We start from the raw sequence: 27,046 nt of genomic DNA, 5'->3' as shown, positions 1-27,046 counted from the left end.
TGCTGCTCAACCACTCACTATGACATGCACGGATCATCAGGAGGCAAACAGTTGACCAATTGACCAGTTGCTATGATGTGTACTGACCACCAGGGGGCAAATGCTCCAATTCATAGGTTAGCTTGCTGCTGTGTTCCAGCCAGTCGGGATTTAGCAAGAGGGGCCAGACATGCCCCTGAACCCTTCTGCGGTCCCTCCTCGGCTGGCCAACCTCCTACATTCCTTGCCAGCCCCGATCGTGCACTGATGGGGTCCCTTGTCCTGGCCTGTACCCTCTTGCAATCGGGACCCCTCGGGGAATTTTGGAGAGCCGGTTTTGGCCCAACGGTGGAATGACCAGTCACTATGATGCACACTGACTACCAGGGGCTGATGCTCAATGCAGGAGCTGCCCCCTGGTGGTCAGTGTGCTCCCACAGCGGGAGCACCGCTCAGCCAGAAGTCGGGCTCATGGCTGGCGAGCAGAGCAGCTGTGGTGGGAGCCTCGGGAGAGGCTTTACAGCAGCGCTAAGGATATGGGACTGACGGCTTTGTTGGACATCCCCTGAGGGCTCCCGGACTGCGAGAGGGCTCAAGCAGGGCTGAAATGGGACCCCCATCCCACAAGTGCAGGAATTTCATGCACTGGGGCTTTAGTACATTTATAACATGTCATTTACAGATAAATCTTTAAGGTTAATTGAATGACATGCTCTTGTGTAGGTTTTTAAACACAGAAAGATGGATTTTGCTATCTTCTCTGTTTGGAAAGCCATTTTGTAATTTTGTCATTCCCTTGCAGGAAATCTGACTGCCTGTTTGATTCTCAGTCACTCACTAATATTTTTTCAAGTGGATTAGATGTAAAAGGCCACATCCTTAGAGGCAGTGTGACTCAAAAAAGCCAAGCAAAAATCTAAGGCTACTTCTGCCCCTGGGTTCCTATGATTGCAGGTAAAATGTGAAACCCACTTGACAATCTCAGTGATTCCAGCTGTGAAAAATTGATTATAGGGCACCTGGGTCAGTTTGTTTCCCTAGTACTTCTTGGAACTTGACCTTCACACATTCTTTTTATATTGGTTCATTCTTTCAACACCATTATCTAATGGGATTTATTTATCTGCTGTTTTGAAACTTCATACTTATATTTATGTATGGGCCTCTTCTGATCTGTTCTCTCTCCCTCTCTCTCTCTCTCTCTCTCTCTCTCTCTCTCTCTCTCTCTCTCTCTCTCTCAGTTTTCTTTTTTTAGGACAGACCTCCTCCCGATCTCTTCTCAAGGCTTGATTCCTCTGCTTGGGGGACTCAGAGGGGACCTGAAACTAAGGGAAAATGTCTCTACACTGAACTCCCCATGGCTGTTAGTTGCTGTGTTTTTCTGCCAAAGGGCCATCAACATCCTCTTTTCAGCATCTGTGTCAGTCAGATTCTTAGCAGAAAAAGAAGTCACACTCAAATTGAGACCAAGAAGAAGAGAAAAACAGATTTGGGTGAGGAGCTACAAGTTTCCATAGCATACAGTAAATACATTTTAAAACTTTAAATCAGTAGTCGACATGACAGCTTATATAAACCTGGAGAAGAAACAGCCACCTAAGAAACAAGCTGTACAAAATTCTAAATAAAACCAAACACCAGAGGGATTGTGATCTTTTACCTGCTAAAATCTTCAAATGAGGATTAACAGACAAAAACTAAACAAACAAAAGAAGGTGTTTTTTTATAGCATCCACGGATGCCACAAGAAACTTCTGGGATTTGGGATTAGCTCAGTGTTTGAGAGGATAAATGCTTCCTTTCATCACTCATACCTTCCTCATTCTTCAGAATTCTACATACTTTGGGAGCAGAATTTACTGGGAAGTACACAAGCATATGAGCAATGTGGCTTCAAATTTCACTTGAATAAAATTTCTCAAAGTCTCACCCATTGTCATATTAATGTTAAGAAACCCTGGCAATTTATAAATCAGTAATAACAATAGACTGGAGTTAGGAAACCTGACTTTTAGTCTTGGCTTTGCCATGACTTGAGTGGTTAACCTGGAATAAATGTTTCATGTCTCAGTTCCATCTCTTTTCCATTTAAGGTCACAATGAACACAATATGAATTAACCATTGACTGATACAGAGTTAGTGGAGAAAATTCAGCTGCACTGCTTCTTCCATTTATACTTTTAGTGATTTTCTTTAATTCATTCTAGAAGAGTATTTTTTGCCTTATCATATGGCAGGCAAGACAGGGCAAGTGGACAAGGTAGTATGTGGGCCTATCCTTTCCATAAACGTAAGGTTCCTGGGAAACTCGGTCACAGGAGTCAATAACTGGTATAGATCCCATAGTTTACTATAGCCAAACTTTAAAATTCAAATAAAGAACAAGTCTCAGAGAGATGAAGTGATTAGTTTAAGATCAGATGCTGGGAAATTCAAAAGTAGTGTCTTAGTCCATTTGGACTGCTGTAACAAAATACGGCGGACTGGGTGGCCTATAAACAACAGACATTTATTTCTCACAGTGGTGGAGGCTGGAAGTCTGAGATCAGCGTCAGGATCCTCTTCTGAGACTTCTTGTTGCAGCCTCATATGGTGGCAACGGAGAGGGAGCTCTCTGGAGCCTCCTTTATACAAGCACTAATGCCGTTCCTAAGGACCCTCCTTTATGACTTAATCAGTGCCCTCCCTGTCCCAAACTTCCACCTTCTTTTTATTAAGAAATATATTTTTATTGATTTCAGAGAGGAAGGGAGAGAGGAAGAGAGATAGAAACATCAATAATGTGAGAGAATTATTGATCAGCTGCCTCCTGTATGCCTCCTATGAGGATCAAGCCTGCAACCCGGGCATGTGCTCTTGATGGAAATTGAACCCAGAACCTTGAAGTCCGCAGGCTGAGTGTCTTTATTCACTGAGCCAAACAAGCTAGGGACCAAACTCCCATCTTCTAATACTATCACATTGGACATTAGGATTTCAACTTATGAATTTAGGGGGCATACAAACATTCAGCCTCCAGCAGGTAGGAAAAAGAACCTATGCCTTTTGTCTAGTAATCCTGTAAGTTTTTTTTTTTTTTTTTTTTTCCCTCTATGTTGGCTTTCTTCCCTGTATTGAAAACATTTGAAAATATCTTCTGTAGTACTAATACACTGGAGCCAGGTGTGGAAGCAAGGAATACAAATCATAAGTGTGGTCATTTACTTGGCAGACATATTTAGCAAAACTTGCTAAAATTATTCAATTTTGTACTATAAATTCTGCTTTTTAGAGTGTTATAATTATGGAGAAATAGAGTTAATTACAAAATGACTCAAGCAGTTGCTGCTTAGATTTTATTAGTTTATGGCAAGAGGTGATAGTCCTTTTACAAAAACAAGATTCTGATTGTTACCATTTGCACATAGAAATCAAACGTATTGTCACAATTCACCCGGCCAGCATGGCTCAGTGGTTGAGCATTGACCTATGAACCCAGAGGTCATGGTTGGATTCCCAGTCAGGGCACATGCCCTGGTTGTGGGTTTGATCCCCAGTGTGGAGCGTGCAGGAGCCAGCTGATCAATAATTCTCTCATTATTGATGTTTCTATTTCTCTTTCCCTCTTCCTTCCTGTCTGAATTCAATAAAAATATATTTTAAAAAGTATTGGTCACAATTTCAAACATGAAAAGCTCATAAATTCTTAGACTACATTACGTGTTTGGAATATTATTTAAAAGTTGGCAGTAACAAAAAGTTCAATATTTCTTTATAAAGCTATAAATTGTTTTCTTATTCTCTAAGGAGTTTCTATACATATACCAGCATTGCATGATTACAAATATTTAGATACAAAGAAAAACGCTGCAAAGCCAACATCACAATTATGTTGTAAAACCTTGTATCTCTTAGTGCTCTTAAACGATTGTAAACATTTAATTGCAGCTTACACAAAATGACTCGGTGTTGAAAGCAGCATATAATCAAGCCACTTCCCCTCTTGTAATGCACAGCGGTGCCCAAATGACAGATCCCATGAGAATAAAGTTGGTCTTGGAATCTGGCCACGCTAGTGTTGGGTCGGAGCAGTGATAGATGAAACAAAGGATGCAGCAGAATAGTTTAAAGCACATATTGACGTGTGAGTAGGGGTGGGGGGGTGGGAAGGAGTGCCAGGGCTTGAGCCAACATAAAAGGAGGACTACATTCCCCTCCACTCCAATTTTAAGATTCTGTAACCTGGAAATGGAGGATCTGCCCCTCACTTTGGCTATGGCAACTATAGATTTTGTGCTACTGGGTAAAGGGTCAAGTCAGAAGGAAAGACTGTCTCCCAGGAAAGCCAAGGGTTGTCAACTTGATTGGAGGGAAATAAATAGTTACAGCTTCCCCTTTTGAGCACATGCTCTGTGCCCAGCGCTATGAGATAAGGTTGTTTATTATTCCTGACAAACGAATGTGGATGTTATTATTTCCCACTTTCTTAGAAAGTCAGAAAAATTTGAGGTTAAATAAATCGTCCAAACCTACAAAAATGTGCATAAATAACCTTGGAATCTATCGTAGGTCTGTATGGTTCAAGCACTAGTGCTTTTTTCTCTATACTGGGTATTGCATGGGTTGAAATCTAGATTATGTTATTAAGATACCACATTGTTTTTACTCAGTAATTTTCTGAAACTGAGGGTGTCACTGGAATATAATCTTTTATAATGACTTCTCTGTCTCTTTTATATGGTACATTATAGTAAATAACTTGCCTGGGTGGCTATAACTTTCACCCAAGACCAAAGACCTGGGAAACCTAAATATGATCCTTTATGCACCTTAGAAAGAAAAATAATTTTCTTGTCCTTAGAGGCTTTAAAACTGATTTTATGATGGAAGCCTTGAGTAATTTCCCATCTTCAGATCTAGTGTTCAGAATGAGAAACCCTTGATCATTTCTGCCACGTTGTATACCTTCTAAGGGCTTGTGCAATCCTCAAAACCTGATATCTTATCATCACTCATCTGCCCCTTGTCTATGCCTAGGCATTTTCTAACAGGGATAGATGTACTTTATTATGTGCTTTTCAACATTTGCCAGCCATGCCTCATGGGATTCCTAATTAGAACTCCCTTCGTACTGTATAAAGCTAAGAAAAAGTTACCCAGAAATCCCACACACTTGGCTAGCAAGATCACAAATCATTTCTGTGTATTGACGGGGGTCAAACAAGCACAGGAAACCCAGATATGACCCTGCCAATTAGGAAAAGGACATTTACACATGAAGATCACTGGGATTTCTATAATGACTAAATAGCAAAAAAATTAAGGTCTGTTAAGAAATAGAAATAGAAAAGAAAGGAGTTGATCTTGTTAAAAAGGAGCAAGATCTTATGACTTAGAATTTGAGATGAAATAATACTAATAATGTAGAGCTACTGAGAATAGGAGGCTATTCCCACTGCACAACCTGTCATTTTACAAGAGACCCACTCCATTGTATATTGTTCTGTAATGAAACCACAGTTCAGGATATCTGGAAGCAGTGGGGCTAATGGAAAGTCATGATTTAAGTTCAGCTCCTGCATTTAACTTTGTAAAGCAAATGCCTTACTTCTTTGTCTATTTATATAATTGTAAGGCAGAAATAATAACATCTGTCTTACTTACTGCTTCATGGGCATTTGTAATGATAAAGTGAGGTAATGTATGGAAAAGCATTTCGTTAATTTTAAGATTGTATTAGCAGGACCAACTGCATAATTTGTGGGCCCAATGCAAAATTAAAATGTGGGGCCTCTTGTTCAGAATCTATTAAAAATTTTAAGGCGGTGACCAAAAACAGGTTTTTTTTTCTAAACATGGGGCCCTGTGTGACTAAGTAAGTTGTATGTCCACAAGCCATCCCTGAGTATTAATAGTAGTGCAGGATGTACCTCTTTGTTCCACTTCTTATCCTACTGCTGCTATAAACTTGAGACACTGTTTACCTGCATTGCACTAGCAAGATCACATTGTCTGACTGAGGCCCTGCTTGCTTGCAATGCATTTTCCCCTTAGAAACAAGTACTTCAGCATGACACAAATGGATAGGAGGTTAGACTTGTTTAACTAATACTGTTATCACTGAACCTCTGCAGGGGTAGGGGTTAAACAAACTCGATCCAGCCAGTATTCTCTAATGATAGTTAATCACTGTTGATGGTTAAATCTTTCCATGGGGAACTGGATTATGAGTTTTCACTCTGCTGCTTTTATAACACAGCCTACTCTTCGGTCGGGGACTTCCTGTACTCCTCTCCAGCAGACCAGCTGCCACACTAGGAGAGCATGTGGTAGTTGCCTGAAAATTTTCAGTTCAACCTTCTCTCCAAGGATATTTGATCTCTCCATAGGGAAATCATTAGTTCTCCATTTGTAACCAGAGCTGCCAAGAGCACTAATAAAGTCTCTGGAAAGCTGTGGTATAGACACAGAAGGAGATAAATAAGAAATAGAAAAAAATCCAATAAGTTGATTCCCCTACGGGATGGTACAAAATTGTTTACTATGACCTGGGTTTCTTTCTAGTCTACTTCTAAATATAATTTCATAAGTCTTTTCTAGGTGGGGAAGTTTTTTCCCCCTTAAAATTCAGCAAAAAAATAAAAAAATATATTTATTTTAAAACTTTCTTTCACTGCATGAACTTACATCCTTTTCAATGCTACTAATTGTGTTTTCTAATTAGTATTTTACATCCCAAGTATTGGAAGACTTCTTTGGTTCTTCTTAGTAACTGTGAAGACCAGCTGTATAAATTAGATGTTTTTTTTCTTTCTCCATCTATCAATCCTGCCATAATTATTACCATTGCTCAACCTGGCACACTTTCCCAACTGTCATCTGCTCTGTATTGCTGATCTGGTCCAAAGAGAATGAAAACTTTGGTTATTTTAGTTATAGATATCTATGCAAATCTCTAGATGGAAACTGCCCCTAAATAATTTTGACCATTTTTTTTCTGCCAAGTTTACTGCTATAAAGAAGTATACTTGGTGGATATACTTACCAGGGAGATTAGCTAGAATAAGCTGATCAATAGTTCCCAAGTCAGAAAGTTCAAATAAGAAAACCATGCATTTAATTTTACAATTAGGAAATCAGTCTCATCAAACCTTGAACTTGCTTAGTTAGTTGCTCTGAGGCAAACAAGGTCTCTGTGGGTGTTGGAGCTGCAGAGATGTCCTGCTTGTATCTCACTTCAAGAACTTATTTTAAAGTCGGGAATGATAGCGCCTTTGGAAACTGCTGTGGCATGAGGACCAAGGTCACTATTTCCAAGGTAGCTCTTAGCACATCACTGAGCATGGTAGGAGTACTGGGGCCTGGCCATTTCTGCCTATAGTGGGTCTCCTCTATTGGGCAACTCACCTGGCCCAATCCTGCTTCCCTTCCTCTTTCCTCTCACAGGTTTCAGATCAGTTGAGTGATCTGAAGACTTTCCCTATTCAACCTGTTTCTTTCCAGTATATCTTTCATGAACATTATCCACTTAATTCTGAAGAACAGACACAGAAGAGATCCTATGACTGATTTAGCATAGACTTCATTTAGCTACCTGCTGTGGTAAAAATCAATGTATTAATGACCACCTCCACCAGATCTGTGAGCTCCATTACCTCAAACTGACTTTTCTCACCACTTACTGACTCAAAGCACAAAGCTAAAAGGCATAGGATCTGGCTCTCTCACCATTTGTGAAAGGGCCAGGAGATATCACCAGATATAGGGAATTCTTTTCTCATGGTGTAAACATTGACTATTCAGAGGGCAAGAGCCAGATGGGACAGGAAAGAAATAATTTCCCTTATCCCTTTTCTCCAGACTGTTTGGAAATTCATTAATCTTACATGCTTCTCTAAAGTCATCCAGAGAACTTAATCAATCGATGGACCTCTCTACAACACTGTGGCCAGTTCAGTAATATACTCCCTAATATTGCCTTTTCCTTTACCTTTGATCTTCCTAATAAGGTGATAGCACAAACCTTTGACTTTGTCTAAGGAAACTGGGCTGAGACAGGCATCATTGAATAGTTGCCATTATTGGTAATATTCCACCTACCTGAGACTCTTTGAATCACTACTTTATTCATACTACCTTACTATGCAGCCCAGCAAAACTTCTCTACTTATTATAAAAGACCGAAGTGCTCATAATATTTTAGGTTTATGCTAGCAGTTCTAGCAGTGAAGGTTTCAAAGATATCTCCTTATGACTATTACATGTTTCTCAGTCTGTTTAAACATGGAACATTGGAGTTGAGAAACCTGAATCGGCGTGGATTCAAGGGAGTTCTTCAGTCACCCACGGAAAGGAAAAGGAACACCACATAACCAGACATCCTGAGAAGAGAGGCCATGGGGAGACAAAAACATAGTCCGCACATGAAAGAAAAGCAGGCATCACCAGAAAAGGAAGTAAACGAGTCAGAGGTAAGCAGCCTACCAGAGCAAGAATTCAGAATAATGATCATAGGATGGCTAAAAAGAATGGAAGAGAAATTTGACAATAACCAAGAAGAAATGAGGAAGAACCATGAGGAATTGAAGAAGAACCAAGAAGAAATGAAAAATGACATCGCTACCATGAAGAACTCAATAGAAAGCATCAAGAGTAGACTAGATGAAGCAGAGGACCGCATCAGTGAGCTAGAAGATAAGATGGAAAAAAATACCCAAGTAGTGCAGCTTCTAGAAAAAAAGATTAAAAAGCAGGAGGAGAACCTACGGGAGCTTTGGGACAATACAAAACAAAATAATATTCGAATAATAGGGGTTCCAGAAGGAAAGGAAACTGAGGTAGACATGGAAAAAGTATTTCAAGAAATAATGACAGAAAACTTTCCTGAAATAGAGAAGAAAAAACCCACACAAATCCAAGATGCTCGCAGAGTCCCAAGCAAAATGAATCCCAGAAGACAGACTCCAAGGCATATTATAATCAAATTGGCAAACAACAACGACAAAGTAAGAATCTTAAAAGCAGCCAGAGAGAGACAGAAAGTTACATACAAAGGAACCCCCATCAGACTAGCAACTGATTTCTCAACAGAAACTTATCAGGCCAGAAGGGAATGGGATGAAATATACAAAGTCATGCAAAGGAAGGGTCTGAATCCAAGAATACTGTACCCAGCAAGGCTATCAATCAAAATTGAAGGGGAAATCAGGAGCTTCACAGACAAAAAAAGACTGAAGGAATTTATCTCCACCAAACCAGCAATGCAAGAAATGCTAAAGGGTCTACTGTAAAAATAAAGAAATAGGAAGTGAAGAAGGAATACGGGTATAGAATAAAAATGGTGTCAAATAAGTACCTATCAATAATAACCTTAAATGTAAATGGATTAAATGCTCCAATCAAAAGACATAGGGTAACAGATTGGATAAGAAAACAAGACCCATACATCTGTTGTCTACAAGAAACTCACCTCAGAAAAAAAGATGCACACAGACTGAGGGTGAAGGGATGGAAAAAAGTTTTCCAGGCAAATGGAAATGAAAAAAAAGCTGGGGTAGCAATACTTATATCTGACAAATTAGATCTCAGAGTGAAGGACATAATAAGAGATAATGAAGGCCACTTCATAATACTAAAGTGAGCAATCCAACAAGAAGAAATAACCCTGGTAAATATATATGCACCCAATACAGGAGCAACCAAATACATAAAAAAAACTGCTGGAGGACATTAAGAGAGAGATTAATAGCAATACAATCATAGTAAGAGATTTTAATACCCCACTGTCACCCTTTGACAAATCATCTAAACAAAAAATCAGCAAAGAAATATCAATCCTAAATGACTCACTAGACCAGATGGAATTAATTGACATCTTCAGAACACTCCACCCCAAAGTCACAGAATATACATTCTTCTCAAGTGCACATGGGACATTCTCAAAGATAGACCACATTTTGGGACATAGGCAAAGTCTCTTCAAATTCAAGAAGATAGAAATCATATCAAGTATCTTCTCAGACCATAATGGCATAAAACTGGAAATTAACTACAATAAAAATAATCCAAAGAAATCAAACACATGGAGACTAAACAGCATGCTATTAAACAAGGACTGGGTTACCAGAGAAATCAAGGAAGAAATTAAAACATCCTGGAAACAAATGACAATGAAAACACAACAATCCAAAATCTATGGGACACAGCAAAAGCAGTTTTGAGAGGGAAGTTCATATCCTTACAAGCCTATTGCAAAAAACTAGAAAAAAGGGTAACAGATGATCTAACTCTACATCTCAAAGAGTTAGAAAAGGAGCAACAAGAAAAGCGCAGTATAAGCATAAGGAAGGAAATAACAAAAATCAGAGCACAGATAAACAACATAGAGACCAAAAAAAAAAAATAATACATAAGATCAACAAAACCAAGAGCTGGTTCTTTGAAAGAATAAACAAGATAGATGAACCTCTAGCCAGGCTAACCAAGAAACAGAGAGGACCCAAATAAACATGGGACATTGTATTGAGGTTAATAATTAGTATTAGTATATTTTGATGGTAATTTTAATGATATATTTTCTATTCCATCCACACGTGTATATTAAGCATGAATAGCTTTAAAAGCCCTAGCTCAAAAATTGGGACATTTTCTGAGGACATCTGGGATTCACAGGAGGTTATAGATAATGAAGTGACATGATTAGAACAAAGCTTTGAGGAGATTAACCTGGAGGTATATGGAACTTAGAATGGAAATGTAGAAGTCACACGTGAAAGGTTGTGGACAATGGACATTAGTAGTAAAAGAGGTCCCTTTAGAGATGGGGAGGATCCTAAACAATTCTCTAACTTGTAAGTAAGTAAGCGGAGGGAAGCTGGAAGAATTTGGGAGTGTACCCTAAGGAGTCATTGTAATTGTACAAATCTCTACACTTCATTCCTTAGTGGTGAGATGAAGACAACTTTTCATATATTTGAAAATTTATTAAACACCTGCCATGAGACTATGCAAGGAAGTTTTATGTACAGTTACATTTAGCCCTCTTAATCTGTAAAGAGTGTATTCTTACTTCCTCTCATAGATGAAGAAGGTTGTATTCCAAATGTGAAGTGCTCCCCGCCTCTTTGGCCAAGACAGAATTTAAACCAGAGATTTCTGACTCCAGTGCCCAAGATGTTTATACTACAGTACACTGCATGCCCCACACACTCTCCTGCATGGTTCAGGACCCAGTGTTTGATAGAGACTCTAGAGATACTAGAGGGCCATACAAGGCAGTCTGTAATCAAGCTGTCGGAGTTGGCTAAAGATTTTCTCCTACCTTCTTTTTATTCTTACAGATATTAGTAATGTCTACCTTTGACATGTCAAAAGTAGGTTATTATCTAGAACCTTCATGAGGACTGACAACAATGGTGAAGGATGTGTTTTCATGCTTTAGAATCAAGGTATCTGAACAACCCTGGTCTAAAATTTGAGAAGAAATTATTGCAATAACAACATGTAATTTCCAGATGTAAAGCTCATTCCTTATAATGTCAAATTTGCTATCTTCTACTTTGGTGATTCCCCCCCTATATTTATAGCAGAATTGCCTTCCCAGTTTTCTTATTGCAGCAACATAGCTATTATTGTGCATGGCACTCACAGTATCTTTGCTCTAGCTGTCATGTGACTCTGTTGAACTGAGGACATATTCTAAGAATGAGTAAAATTGTTTATAGGATTGCCAGTGCAGCTGCAAGGGAGTTGAAGTAATTTCCCATAGCATCATGCTAAATGCTGTTTTAAGCAAACAGTTAATACAAGTAAACTGGGCTCTTTATTCTATCAGAAAAAAAAATGATCATAGTTCTATAACACCATTTATATGGAGGCTGATACTGGCATGTTATTCACAGTGTGGAGGAACTCACACTTTCAAAAGAGTGAGGAGGAAATGCCTCTTGGGGCAGGAGCCAGATTCTCTCAGTGTTTGCTGGAACTCATTATAGGCTTTCCTCTCATTCTTGGCTTTAACAATTCACTTCATTATTATTTAATCATTTTATAGATTCATCTTATTCTAAGTAAACCATAAAGATAAGTTGAAAAACTGATTAGAGATGATTCCTTATTTTGCTTAAATACCCACTGCACAATGACCTTAACGAATTTAATGAAAGTAGAATTTCCTTTGTAAAGACATCTGTTTTGACATACACTTCTGGACTGCTGGCCATTCTTGATGTACTGATGACACATGCATTTGGACTCCTGTCCAAAGATGCAGGAGCCACTTGGGCAAGTACCAAACCCTGCACACTCCTGATTTTGCTGGTGGATCTGACATTGGATATTTGTCATCCCTACAAACCATTGTCCCCTTATAGATTTCAGGTGGCGCATCCTGTATGCATGCATGCAGAGAGTATCTGTCTCTCTTCCTCATGGAATGTAGATTCCATGAGAGTAGAGTCTATGAATGGTTTTGCTGACCATGTTATCCCTCCAGGCTAGTTCAGTACCTTGCCCATGGAAGATATTAAATAGAAGTCTTTTAAATTCATGAGTTTATTTGTTTACTCATTTGGTTATTTGTTAATTTATCTATATGTATTAAGTGCCTTCTATAAGATAGTCACTGGTCTAGCCATTGGAGTTAAATTAAGTGTTAAAATCAATGTGTGTATGTTTGTGTGTATAAATTTTCTACAGTTCCTGATGAATCTGGAGCATTGATCTCAAAGGAAAATCTGGTAGTTTAAGTCACCTATAGAGCTATGGTCACTAGTAGTTTGTGGGTGAGAGAGCCTTTCAGTGGTGCCAGTATAGATAGTCTTTAGATTGGAAGGTTAAGTGTATTCTAAGAATCAAATTTTAATTTAAAATATAAATTAATATATTTTTTAAAGAAATAAAATTTTAAATTGTACTTAGATATTTTAAGTTTAATAATAGCAGGGTAAGCTAGCAATGTATGACTCTCTGAAGAGAGTCCCAGGTATGGCACTAGAAACAAAGGATGCAGAAACCAGAGGTGGGCACACAGGACCTGTAAAAGGGATTTGAGGGGATCTGGGAAGAGCATCAACAGCTCCTCTACACCAGGTTATTATCACAGAAATGGTATGGCATAGGGTGAGGGAAAAAATAGACTTATCTCTATTATTAGGATATGAGCCCAGAGAGGTTTAATTTAGTTCTCTAATGGAACACAGTTTTATTCAGATGCCCCCAAAAGAAATATTTGGTGGAATAAACTGCTAGAATTCAACTGATTTATATAATAGAGGCTGTTTGCCTTTCTGTTTTATAAAATGAGGCTCATTTGTAACATTTAACATGTTTATAGTGGTTTTTAAATAACTGGGATAGTAAGAGCTCCTTTCTTTCTCGATATACCCACCTAGAGTTAAGAATTTATTGCCATACACAAAGAGACTATAAGTTTATAAGACTAGAATTTCTCTTCTGTACCTCGTTCTAATGGTGTTTGATGAAATTAATTTTTGCTCAGCTGTATCAAAATAACTAAACACTTTGATTCAGTAAAAAATTTAGGCAGAGGATTGTTTGGTATAGAGAGATAAGCCCGCATCATTCAGGGTGTGTATGCTGTGAGAATAGAAGTGTGAATCTGTCAACACAATGTATGAATGTTCATTGGAGCAGAAGCCACTGAGGTGACAATTAGTGGAAAACAAACTGTGTTTTTAACTGGAAAGGAGCATGCAATTTTGTATTTATAAGATAAAAGCTATTCTTCTCAATTAAACTAAAGAATATTGTCAAATATGGAATTGCTTTGAAGGTTTCTCTCCAGTGTTATTAGTGGTCAACACACCTGCCTGCTCTATTTATTAGGGAACATGTGTTTAGACATAATGTATGAGAGAACAAAAGTGGCTGACTGTCTATTTCCCTAAGAAACTCACAGTTTGGGGAGGACACCCACTGTATAGAGCATAGACCTGTAAAAAAATAACAGGCCTCAGTTGTTTGGTTGGGCCCTGGTCTATGCTAGGCATTGCAAGATATATTTTGCTTCCATGATCTAGCTTCATCATTACCTCAACACTGCAAAGTACGAATTATTACTCTTATTTTTAAAATGGGAAACCAAGTCTCAGAGTGATAAAATAACTTGTTACTATTCAATTAGGGATTTAAATCTGAACCCAAGCTTAATTTTACTAAGTTTAGCTGCCTTTTTAAAGAATAGTGTCATAAAGTTTAAAATCCAAATTGATCCGAGACTAGAACAAGCATGCAAAAATTGTCAGAAATGCCTTTTAAAAAGCTGCGTTTGAGGAAAAAGATCAATGAAGGAGCAGTGTGTTCATTAGGGCCAACGTTAAAATATGGATAAGTAATACGGAGGAGCAGGCACTCCCTAACTTGCTTTTATCCTTTCTTTCAAAATAGAATGATCTTCAAACCATAGGAGGATAAAACAAAATTGTTTACAGGCAAGAGGATTCAAATCTATATGGGTGAAGATATTATGAAGCAGCACCTAATGGTCTAAATTAGCTCAGGTCTCCTACTAGAAGAAACATGCCTTTGCAGACTGAGACAACCTCAGACAGATCAATACTCCTGTTAGATTTTTTTTCACAGCATCCTGTAAAAACAGTGTATGTTATGATTTGTAAGTACATATTTATTTGTGTGGTTATGTCAGCAGTTACTTTTCCATCCCAGGTATGGCACTAGAAACAAAGCTCTATCTTGTGCTCTTTGTGGTGCTTCCCTTATAGCTAGTAAAATGACTGGGACATAGCTGGGCCTCAACACATCTTCAATGAAACAAGGAATTTACTGACTGCAGGTGGCTTCTGAGGAGTCCGTAGGAACTGACGCAGATGATGGCACTGCTTTTGAAAAGGATGTTGATGACAAATGGACACCTTTGATAAGAAGCCACAAACTGATAGCCCATAGGACAAATAAAACTGGAAAGAATGGCCGGAACCGGTTTGGCTCAGTGGATAGAGCGTCGGCCTGCGGACTGAAGGGTCCCAGGTTCGATTCCGGTCAAGGGCATGTATTGTACCTTGGTTGAGGGCACATCCCCAGTAGGGGGTGTGCAAGAGGCAGCTAATCGATGTTTCTCTATCATCGATGTTTCTAACTCTCTATCCTCTCTGTAAAAAAAATTAATAAAGTATATATTAAAAAAAACAACTGGCTAGAATGTATTGACTGGTCAGAAGAAGCTACTGAATCTGAATACTTTTAGAGGACATATATTTTATAAATTATCATAGTCTTTAACCCCCCTCTTCTGTGTTCCCCAGTTTTATTCCCTGGCTAATTTTTGGAAGCATTATTGTTTAGAGTCCAACAGATCATTGACATTGACCCTATGCAAAATTCTAGAATACATCATTGCAAAGATGGATGGTTTTTTAAATATTGGAGAGAAAATAGTGATTTCTAAGACACACTAATTTGTAATTTCCAACCAACTCCTTTTTTTAAAACAGTATATAACAGTAACATGAAGTAAATTGGAGTATTGGAAAGCTAAAGGATTGTGTCACTGGTTTCAAACTGAATTTTCTAGCATCTTTTCAAATAACATGCTTGTATGGCCATTTTTTTCATTTATTAATTTTAGTTGGTATTTTTGGACTTTCTGTTCTAGTTGTTGAGGATCTAGTACTCATAACAGAATCAGGATAACATTCTTGATCTGATATGTTAAGTGATCTGTGTATTGGTGTTTCTTAAAATAGTGTGAGGATAGAAGTTACCCTGCCACACACACACACACACACAAAAAATGTCGTTAAAAATAAAACAGAACAAAACAACCCTCCTACATAAAATATGGACATGTTTAAAAGTTCCTTTATACTTTCATGATCATTTTCACTCCTACTCAGTTTTTACCATTCAATCTGTTTAAGAAAAGTTAGAGCATCTAAGGTTCCAAAGCAAAAGGGTGTATATTTCCTCATCTTTTGCCACTCATTAAAAAATAGCACACAGAGGATATTAATGAGTGATCAGTGAATTTATTCCTGCCTTAGGATGAATTTGATGATGTTTTTGTTGTTTTGTGCTAAGAGTTTGATTGACAGGAACTGTGATCACCACTATGTGATCTTGAGAAAATTATGTCTCTCAGCCTTTTCCTCCTGGAGAAAAAAGGAGTTAATATGAAGTTATTACTTACCTCAGAGGGCTGTTGTGAGTATTATGAGGTTATATATATATAAATCTACCTTACCCCGAATCTTTACTATATACCAGCATTGTGCTAAACTCATCAGATATTTAATGCCTAACGCACAGTCACTCAGATATTAGTTGTGTAATTACTGCCCCTTAAGTTCCAGACAAAATCAAATCTATAAATAAAAAAATCCTAATTTTCAAGAAGCTCATTTTTGTTGTTGATGCTATTACAGATGACCCCATTTCTCTCCATTCCTTTGTCCACCTTCACTCAGCCCTCACCCCTGGCTCTGGATGTAAACTGTTGTCTATGTTCTTAGTCTATGCATATATGTTCTTTGGCTAATCCCTCCATCTTATTTCATCCATTTTCCCTTCCCTTTCCCATCCCCTTTAACAGCTATCTGACTGTTCCATGCCTTTGGTTCTATTTTGTTCATTAGATTCCACATATGTGTGAAATTATATGGTACTTGTCTTTGTCTGACTTGTTTCATTTAGCATAATAATCTGCAGGTCCCTCCATGCTGCTACAAAAGGAGTTCATTTCCTAAGAATGAACCCAGCCTGTTGAATCTTTCTTCATCTGATATCACCTATGTATGAAAGAACGACAATTTCTTCTTTAGTTTCCTTGTCAGAGATCACTTACACCATTCATTTGTAAATTCAGGATATGGTACTGATGGTTTTGTAGTGTAATGAAAAAGAGTTATATTAAGTGTGGCATAAAATTTCACCTTTTTTCTATTTCCTATTATGTATTTCTCCTGACATCTCCTTTTCACTTTCTTTCTTCTTCATTTTCCTGGGAAGTTCATATTGGTTGTCTTCTGTTATGCAAAACTAGTGATCCTTTTTTATTTTTAAAAAATATATTTTATTAATTTTTTTACATAGAGGAAGTGAGAGGGATAGAGAGTTAGAAACATTGATGAGAGAGAAACATCAGTCAGCTGCCTCTTGCACACCTCCTGCTGGGGATGTGCCCGCAACCAAGGTACATGCCCTTGACCAGAATCGAATCTTGCAGGCCAACGCTCTATCCACTGAGCAAACCGGTCAGGGTGTGATCCTATTTTAAAGTTTTGCTCTCTGATATCCAGGCTCTTGAGATCCCACTTTCTGCATCATCATTTTACAAGGTAGTTTTCTTTTTAAAAAGCAAGCTTACATTTATCAATGTATTACAATCATATGGTTAAAAATCAATAGAAATAAAAGGTGTATTTTGAGTAAAATATTGTCTCTTGCCCCATTCTTCTTCATTTTCAAGTCCTGTTCTCCTAATACATATCAAGTTCAGCTCTTTTACGTTTTCTTTTATAATTGTCAGCATCTTTATAAACATTTGTATTTGTATTGCTCTTTCTTAATTTATCAATCTCAGTGGTTTTAGATTTCCTGATTGCTAGTTCAGGATCTACCAGTCAATACAATACCTTCCACACATACACACGTGTTCCCTCATACTGTTCTCTCAATATAGTTGAACACATTTATAATGAATTCAGTACTCAGTTTCCATGATATTGAATAATTAAATACTACTTACTGCTGAGCCTAGTGGTATATTATGTTTCTTCCTTTCCAGATTTACTCTATTACTTTACTGTATTTATTATTATGTTTGTATTTCTCTATTTTCCATTTTTTCCCAATGGCTTTAATAAACTTTTCAAACACTTACTAATATTTTTTCATATGTTAAAATATGAGATAACAAATAAATTTATTAAAATCTTTTTTTCCACTTGGAGGTCTCCAAGCCATCCTGCCATCATCCTTCTTCAGGCCCAGCTGGTTATACTCAAGGTCTCCTGAACAAATGTCGTCTTTCTTCAGTGTTTCATCTTTATCTGGGATGCTACAGTCTTCTTTCTTGGTTTAAAATTTTATTTTACTGTTCATCTTCTCTAAGAAAGGGTGCATGAAAGTTTATTTGAATCCTTGTATGTTTACAAACGTCTATTCTCAAATTTGATTGATATTTTGACTACAATAGTATACATTTGTCATTTGATTGGGATAGTGTCCATTGAAAGTAACTCTCAAATACTTCCCCTGTATTTTTATGATTCCCATCTTGTGAATTTTGTCTTTTCAAGGTATAATTCAGACTATTCCTTTCACCAACCTCATTTGCAGGTATGGTGCTGTTACTATTAAATCAGTACAGATTTTTCATTCAGAAGCAAGTAGCTTGAGTTTTGTAGGAGTTTATTATTTTTCTAGTGAAGGTTCAGGGGCATGTGATTTTCAAGGGCAGTGGTGCTGGAGGCAGGGGTAGCTACAGTGATTTCCAGTGCAAAGTTGGTGGACGGATAAAATAAAAAATGTTTCCCATCAGCGTGTTTCTGGGCTTTGGTACTGACACCTGATCTTGAGCTATTTTCTCTATCCCTTCCAATGATTCAGTGGATTAGCCACTGTCTTTTAGAAATATATTTTTCTTGGCCAACAGTGTACATTCTCTTATTTCAACTAAGGCTGATAGAGTTAATATGGAATTCTAGACTAAGAATAATCTTGCATCAAAACTTAAGAGGTTTGGGTTCCCCATCATTGAGTATCTAATGTTGCTGATGTCATGTAATACCTATCCTATAAAATAAAAGCATAGTATGCAAATTGTTCTCTCAACCAGGAGTTCTTCTGGGAGTGTGACCAGGGTAGGCGACAGCTGGAGGAAGGGAAGGAGTATACCTGGACAGCAGCCAGCAGCTACTAGGGACCCTACTAATGCACAAATTTAATGCACTGGGCCTCTAGTCCTATATAATAAAAGGTTAATATGCAAATTGACCCTAACAGCAGAATGACCAGAAAGGACTGGTTACTGTGATGCACACTGACCACCAGGGGGCAGATGCTCAATGCAAAAGCTGACCCCTGGTGGTCAGTGTGCTCCCACAGGGGAGCTCCTCTCAGCCACAATCTGGGCTTGATGTCTGTGAGCACAGTGGCACAGCAGTGGTGGAGGGAGCCTCTCCCACCTCCTCTGCAGCAGTAAGGCTGTCCAGCTGTGGTTTAGTCCCACTCTTCACAGTCAGACATCCTCTGAGGGATCCAGAGAGATATCTGAGTGCCAGTTTAGGACTGATCCCCCCAGGGAACTGACTTAAGCTGGCAGGTGGACATCTCCTGAGGGCTGAGGGCCCCCCCACACCAATTTTCATGCATTGGCCCTCTAGTTATAAGGGCCTTGTGTGTATATAATCTTTCAGAATCTTTCTTTAACTCTTGATGACATTTCTAGTGATGTTTCTTATTTATTGTTCTGGTCATTCTGGGAACTCTCTTTCTGGAAGATTATTTATTTCAGTTCAGGGAAACCTAATATTTCTTTCATAGTTTCTATATTCAGGTTTTCTGGAACTCTTATTAGATGTTGGAAAGCAGGATGCAATCTTCTCATTTTGTCATTGTCGTGTTTTCCTATATTCTATCTTGTTTAATATTTTAGTCTAATTTCCTGGGTTTCTCAACTTCAACTTCCATCCTGCTTTTGATTCAATAAATCAGTTATATATTTAATTTTTGGAGCTCTTCTATTTTAAACTCTAGAACTGTTCCTTTTTGGTTGCATCAGTTTCTCATTTTATAGACAGAATGAAATCTCTTTGAACATCTTATATATTATGAAGATTTTCTTCTTCCTCACCTTATATAATTTTTGTTAGTTTTTTTCTGTTTGTTTTGATTTTTTATTTTGGAGATTTTTCTCTAGTGTTTGGTAAATATTGGCTTTCCATTTATATTTAAAAATGTATCACTAGACTTTTGATCAAAACTACTTATTCTAAACAAAAATCCTCTAGTTTTCTCCTGATATTCTGAGAGTCCTATAGTTTATTATATGGATTTATAAGAAAAAATCCCTGATTACCAGTGCCATGAATTATCCCCTTTTCCATGTGTCTGTTGTTCCCTATTAGGAGCCTTACTGACTCTATTTCTCCAGAGGAAAAATCATATTCCATCCCTCACACAGCAGAAGTTCAGAATAAGTTGCCTGACTGCACCAGGTAAAAAAGGGAATCTGGAGGGAAAGCCTTCATGTCTCCACTTACTATAGTGTAAATCTTTAAATGTTTCTCTGAGTTCACCCTAACTCTTCCCTGTTTGTAAAGCTGATTGATTTCAAAGGCTGAGCTTCCAGATGTTTTGTTAGATGAATTGGTTAGCTTCTTATTTGGTCCCCTTTGACACTGATTTAGGTTTTAACTTCTTGTATTATGTCTGATAAGTCAGTCACCACTTCTCCACCTCTTTTTTACCTCTGAAATATTTGTTGAAATAGTTTCTTTTATTCTTCCACCACCATTTTAAATCCAGCTTCATAAAAACCATTGTCACTGCTACCACCGATGGGGCTGACATGACCCAGACTGTACCAAGCACCCCGCTGACAGCCCCACCAACATGGAGAACATGAGCCAATACAGCAACATAGAGAACTCACAGAAGGATATAAGGTCAATGTGGGCAAGAATCAGCAGGAAGATGGTAAAATGTTTACTGGAGGCTTGAGCTGGGCTACGAGCAAGAAATATCTGACTATTTGTCTCAATTTGGGGAAGTTATAGATGCACAATTGAAATAGGCCCAGTCAATGAAAGATCAAAAGGATTTGGATGGATTTCTGCTTTTCAAAGATGCTTCTAGTATTGATAAGGTTTTAGAACTGAAGGTACACAAACTGGATGACAGATTGATAGACCCCAAAAGAGGCAAAGCTTTAAAAGGGAAAGAACATCCCCCCAAAATGCAGGGTTTTTTTCTGGGTAGATTGAGTTCAGATACTTCTGAAGAACAAAGTAAATAATATTTTGGACTCTTTGGAGAGATTGAAAATATTGAACTTCCCAATGAGTACAAAAACAAATGAAAGAAGAGATTTTTCTTCTTTCACATACACAGATGAAGAGCCAGTAAAGAAACTACTAGAAAGCACATATCATGAAATTGGTTCTGGGAAGTGTGAGATCAATGTTGCCCAACCAAAAGAAGTATATAGGTAGCAAGAGCAACAACAAAAAGGAGCAGAGATACTGCAGCTGGTGGATGAGGTGGTACTAGGGGCTATGGTCAGGGCCAAACTGGAAGTAAGGATTTAATAACTATTATTCTCAAGGATATGGAATTACATTAGTGCCGCAGGTGGTGATCAAAACTTTAGTGGCTAAGATAATTAGGATTTTACTGGGAATAACTATGTGAACTATGGTTATGGACAGGAATATGCAGACTATAGTGACCAATACTGCATTTACTTCAAGGCATCTTGGGGTGGGTGGCAATAACCAAAACAATTATAAGCCATCTTAAAGCAGGATATTGGAGAAAACAGGAGAAGACTGCTAAACTAACCAATCTTGCAGCACAACACTGAACATTGGTTTTCTATTGACCTCAGGTGATTATTTTGTAAAAGATTTTCTAGTGTGCAAGACACAATTGTGTCCAACTGTATATAGCCACCAATTAGTTTTCTGTTCTACTTTTTTTTCACTGTTTCTTTTTTCCCTTTATCATTCTCTATGTTATGGGTTAGTAAAATGTTAATTTCTCAGCTGTCATTCTAGTGTAATTTCAGAAGCATTAAAGGTAAAAATCATGTGGTAACTCTATATGTAATCAAATAGTCTTCTCAATTTTTTTCAAATGATGACAAACCATTCAATAAAGATTTTTTGGTAGCTATTAAAATAATGAAATAACCAACTTATAATTTGAAGGGGTATATTGTCCCTTTGACACTTATAGAATGATATTTAAAGGGTTTAATTAACTTGTCTAGAATATTATCCACTTAAGTGGGAGAGACATATTCAAATCCAGACCAGTCTGATTCTGAAGGCCACACTGTAACTATTAAACACGGGCTTAGTACATCGAATAACTGACACATAAGTTCTCAGTGATGACAATTACTGCCAATATGAACCCACCAATATAGTATTCAATGTTTTAGATGTTATTTCTAGAGTAACTGCAGTAATAGGGTCATCCTTATATGCAGCATCTAGAATAATTTAGAACTGACAGTAATCCTATATAATAAAAATGTAAAATGCAAATTGATTGAATGGTGGAATGACCAGTAGGCAGGGGCCAGGGCCGGAGAGCAGGTGGCACCAGACCAGCTAAGGCACATGCCAATAGTAAGAGGGAGAGAACGGTGATGGGGGTGAGAGGTGGCAACCAGCTGTGGCAGAAGAGTGATGGGGGGAGGGTGGCTGGCACTATTCCCTGTTCTTCCCTTCTGGTTGCCTCCCACAGAGGGAGGCCACACTGTGGTTTAGGCCTGTTCCCCACAGGGAGCCGGCCTAAGTCATCACTAGGACATCCCCTGAGGATTCCTAGACTGTGAGAGGGAGCAGGCTGGGCTGAAAGCCATCCCCCCACCTTCCGTGCATGAATTTTTGTGCACTAGGCCTCTAGTGGGTAATATAATTAACATTGTAAAAAATTATTATTATTTTAAAATATATTTTATTGATTTTTTTTTTTACAGAGAGGAAGGGAGAGAAATAGAGTTAGAAATAGAGAAATAAATGGGAGAGAGTCATCAATCAGTTGCCTCTTGCACACCCTCTGCTGGGGATTTGCCTGCAACCAAGGTATATGCCCTTGATTGGAATTGAACCTGGGACCCTTCAGTCCTCAGGCTGACCCTCTATCCACTGAGCCAAACCGATTTCAGCTAAGCAATTATTTTGATATGTAGAATAATATCCCTACTCCCAAAGATGTTCACATCCTAATCCCTAAAAACTGAGTGTGTTAGGTTACATAGCAAGGGAGATTAGCTACAGATAAAATTAAAGTTGCTAATCAGCTGATCTTGAGAAATATGAATGAACCAAATGTAATCATATGGGTCTTTATAAGTGGAGATGGAGACAGAAGAGAAAGGATCAGATGTATGTCAGCATGAGAGGACTTACCTTAATGATGCTGGCTTTGAAAATGAAGGAATGGGGCCATAAGCCAAAAAATGAGGGTAGTCTCTGGAAACTGAAAAAGACAAGCACACTGTTTCTCCTTTAGAATCTCCAGAATAAATGCAGTCCTAACAACACTTTAAGTTTAGCCACATGAAACTAATTTCCGATTTCTGATCTCCAGAACTATAAGATAATATTTTTAAAAATATATTTTATTGATTTTTTTTACAGAGAGAAAGAGAGAGGGAGAGAGTTAGAAACATCAATGAGAGAGAATCATCAATAAGCTGCGTCTTGCACACCCCCTACTGGGGATGTGCCTGCAACCAAGGTACATGCCCTTGACCGGAATCAAACCTAGGAACTTTCAGTCAGTAGGCCAATGCTCTATCCACTGAGCCAAACTGGTTTTGACAATAATTATTTTTTAAAGCCACTAAATGTATGGTAATGTGTTTACAACAGCTTCATCTAATCTTCTATTAATTACTTTTAGTGTATTCTTCATTTCAAATACTATATTCTTCATTTTTTATTTGTTGTTTTTGTGTTTTCTATGTCCTTTTCTTGCTTACACAAAGAGATCTTTGTTTAAGTTCTTACTGAGTACATCTATTCTTCCCCTAATTTCATTGAGCATTCTTATAATTACTCATTTGAACTCTGTATCTGATAGATTGCTTGCCTCCATTTCATTTAGTTGTTTTCTGGAGATTTCTCCTGTTCTTTCATTTGGGGCATGTTTCTTTGTCTTCCCACTTTGGCTGCCTCACTGTGTTTATTTCTATGTTATTAAATAGATCTGCTATGTTTCCCAGTCTTGGCAGGGTGGCCTATATAGTAGTTTTCCTATAGAAACAGTGGTGCAGTCTTTCCCATCACCTGAGGTAGGTACTCCAGGAGTCTCCCTTGTGAGGGTATATGAGCCTTCCTGTTGTAGTGGAGCCTTGATTGCTCCTGGTTTGCAGTCTGACTTTGAGCATTGGCCACATCTATGGAGTGGGATTTGCCATTGGGGTCTGGTGCTTTCTTAGACCTCCCTTTGGGTATGCCACTTGTGGAGCAAATTGGGTGGTGCTCTAATGTGTTCTGAAACTGGTTACCCAGTGTATTGGTGCTTGCACCTCTTGGGAGAGAATCCAGGTGAAGGTCAATGTCAGATGTAGCCTATGACAAGCTCAGGGCTACCTGTGCGGTGGCCCACTCAGAATATGGAGCCAGCAGAGGCACTCCAGTGCTCAGGGACAGCCTGTGTTGCAGGGGTCTTCAAACTACGGCCCACGGGCCACATGCGGCCCGCAGAGGAGTCTGATCCGGCCCACTAGGTTTTTTGGGCAGTGAGCACAGCCGAGGTGTTACAGTAGGAATTAGTAGTTCATATAGTCCGGCCCTCCAGCTCTCTGAGGGACCGTGATCTGGCCCCCACTTTAAAAAGTTTGAGGACCCCTGGTTTATAGCAACAATAATAAATGAGCACAATTATTAAATAAAATAAATGTGTATGTGCATTTTTGTGTGCAGGTATATAGCTTACAAGAATAAAAGATGGTGAATGCTTACTTGGGAAAATTGGGCAAAGGGATATATGTTATTAAATTAGTAACCTCTGAGGTGAAAGGCATCTTGGGAAGGAAGGAGTAAGTAGTGCTGCAAAGGTGTCACTCACTGGTCAAGGATAGGAGGGAAGTCATTCCATCTTGGACACATAGGACAGTAACTCTTCTTGCCCCAAGGATCCTAAAATGCTCCTAACTTTTCTAAAATATGTAGAGAGTATAGAGCTTGTGACAGGACACCTGGGAGAGGGAGAACTGATGAACTTGGGAAATAAACCAATGCCAAACCCAGTGAAATGGGAGACTGAGGAGGAGGTGGTTTACTTTGCATAGAAGAGGAAAAATATCTATAGTATCACCCATAAACACTTTTCCTAGAATAGACTCTTATCTATTTCGGGCCTCATGGCTGGCAGTCAGGTGGGAAAGCCATGACAGGTAGCACCAGAGGAAAGTGAGACAGGAAAGTGAAGGAAGCCAATACTTAATGAGAAGATGATCACAATAGTGAAGCAGGATTCAGTCCTGCTGGGGACCTCTGTGAGTCAGTACAGGACACACCTCTCAGTTGTCCCCGTTAGGAGTGAATGGGCTATGATATTTATTCACCAACTTCTCTTTGTTGGGGGTTCAGGGCTGCTTTCAGGATACCACTTTTGTACCACCTCAGGACACCCTTATGCATGGGTTGAGCATTCCCTGGAAAGTAGGTAAAGCCATCAGTGAAGAGCTGCAAGTATCTGAAGTAAGAAGCCCTCAACAGGTATGGGAATGGTAGATGCCAAGGATCTGAGTTCTGCTCTCTTACCAATCATGGCAGAGACAGTATGACATGTATGGCACAAGAATCTGTGAAATACCTAGATTACATGAACTAAATCTAGAAGAAGAAAAATCAGACTGGTCACAATAGAAACAATTTTTTTTTCACATGGTAATTAATAGTCACTAATTTCCTGGAGAAGATGGATTAGGAATTTACATAAAAAAAACTGCTCATGTAGACATTGTGGAGCATGCCTGTGTTAACTATATAGGAATATATTAATAGATGTAGAGATATAGCTATGTGGACTCAAACTCAACTATTGCAACCCATATTGTAGGTGCCCAAAGGAAAAAAATAAGATAAAAAGTACCAAGTTGTGCATCCCAGCAACATTTATTGTGTTACGCATGTGTTCCACATTGCATTTTACTTTTCCTATCTAAAATCACACACGCACAAAATCAAAGCCCCAGTAGGCACCATTTCCAAAAGTATGCAAATTATAGGTGCACATCATGTGTTGAGAATGCAGGTCAAGGAATTAGTTGTACCTGTCTTCCTACCCTGAAGGTAGAGCAGTTGGGAGTATTAACTTCATGCACTAAGAACTACCATTTAAAGTAATAGTAGTCTCAGACTATACCAGTGCACAGCAGGCTCAACTAACTGTGGCAGATGCAATGGCTCAGAAATGAACAATGTAAAAATAAGTAAAAAAGACTAACATTTGGACATAACTTGTATCTGAAGACTGTAGTCAATTATATAACAAAATCTGGAAAAATGCAGATGAAAAACATTATGCACGTTATATTCACTGATCTCTTAAGAAAGGAACATTAAAAAGAAAAATCAAAACAGGAGCTCTAGCTTTGGAACCAGATAAGGGTTCAAATGCTCATAATTCTTATGCTTACTAACTTTGACCTAGACCAAATTAGTTGTCTCATTTTTTTTACTTTTCATATTAAGGCACAAAGTTTCTTTATCGTAGACTTTGAATTAAATGTTCATCCTCATTTTTCCTATTCAGTCCCGGGCTTTCTCAATAAAGCAAATATCCTAAAAAGGGTATTTGCTTGATTGTGATCAAGTCCAAGATGGTTTACTGATACTCTGATACTCTCTTGAGTTCTAGATAGTTTACTATCTACTGGTGATACCAAAAAGTGGAACGTGGATTCTCTCTTTGAGGAATTCAAAACATGGTGGAAATGGACATAATAAATCATTTAGCACATTGTGGTATGCTCAGTGGAAGTCTATACAAAATATTTAAAGAAGTGCAGCTAGTGGAGTAGTTGATTCTGCAAGGGAAATAGAAGGAAAAGGGGAGACCAACAAAGGGAAGTAGTATTTGAGCTGTGCTTTAAAGAATAAGATTCTTTAATTTAAAAGGTAAGAGAGAAGGAATACTCTAAGCAGAAGAACTGCCATAAGAATTGTGTTTAAGATGCCCGTATATGCAGCAGCCTAAACAGCCTATGGGTAAAAGGGTTCTTAAGGTCTTTGGGAAAGTTACCTCCACAAAATATACCCTGAAATGCTGTATAGACAGCAACACTTAAATTTTCGTAACTGTTATAATGATAACTTGCATGATCTTTTTGCTGAATATTTTGAATTTATGTGTACTATGCAG

The 27,046-nt window shown here is 38.2% G+C and overlaps 1 long non-coding RNA gene and 1 pseudogene across 2 annotated transcripts in view; both read left to right on the top strand.

Moving 5' to 3' along the window:
• Nucleotides 1-27,046, top strand: part of LOC311617601 — a 1,043,820-nt gene that overhangs the window by 258,671 nt on the left and 758,103 nt on the right. The window lies entirely within an intron of this gene.
• Nucleotides 20,576-21,457, top strand: LOC311617377 (heterogeneous nuclear ribonucleoprotein D-like; annotated as a pseudogene). Its single transcript has one exon. The product of its transcript is annotated as a heterogeneous nuclear ribonucleoprotein D-like (transcript).

This window comes from Pipistrellus hanaki (genome assembly GCF_964339955.1).
Source record: "Pipistrellus hanaki genome assembly, chromosome: 2".
In the NCBI taxonomy this organism is placed as follows: Eukaryota; Metazoa; Chordata; class Mammalia; order Chiroptera; family Vespertilionidae; genus Pipistrellus; species Pipistrellus hanaki.
Note: the sequence above shows the minus strand (reverse complement) of the source record. Positions and strands in the feature narration are given on the sequence as shown.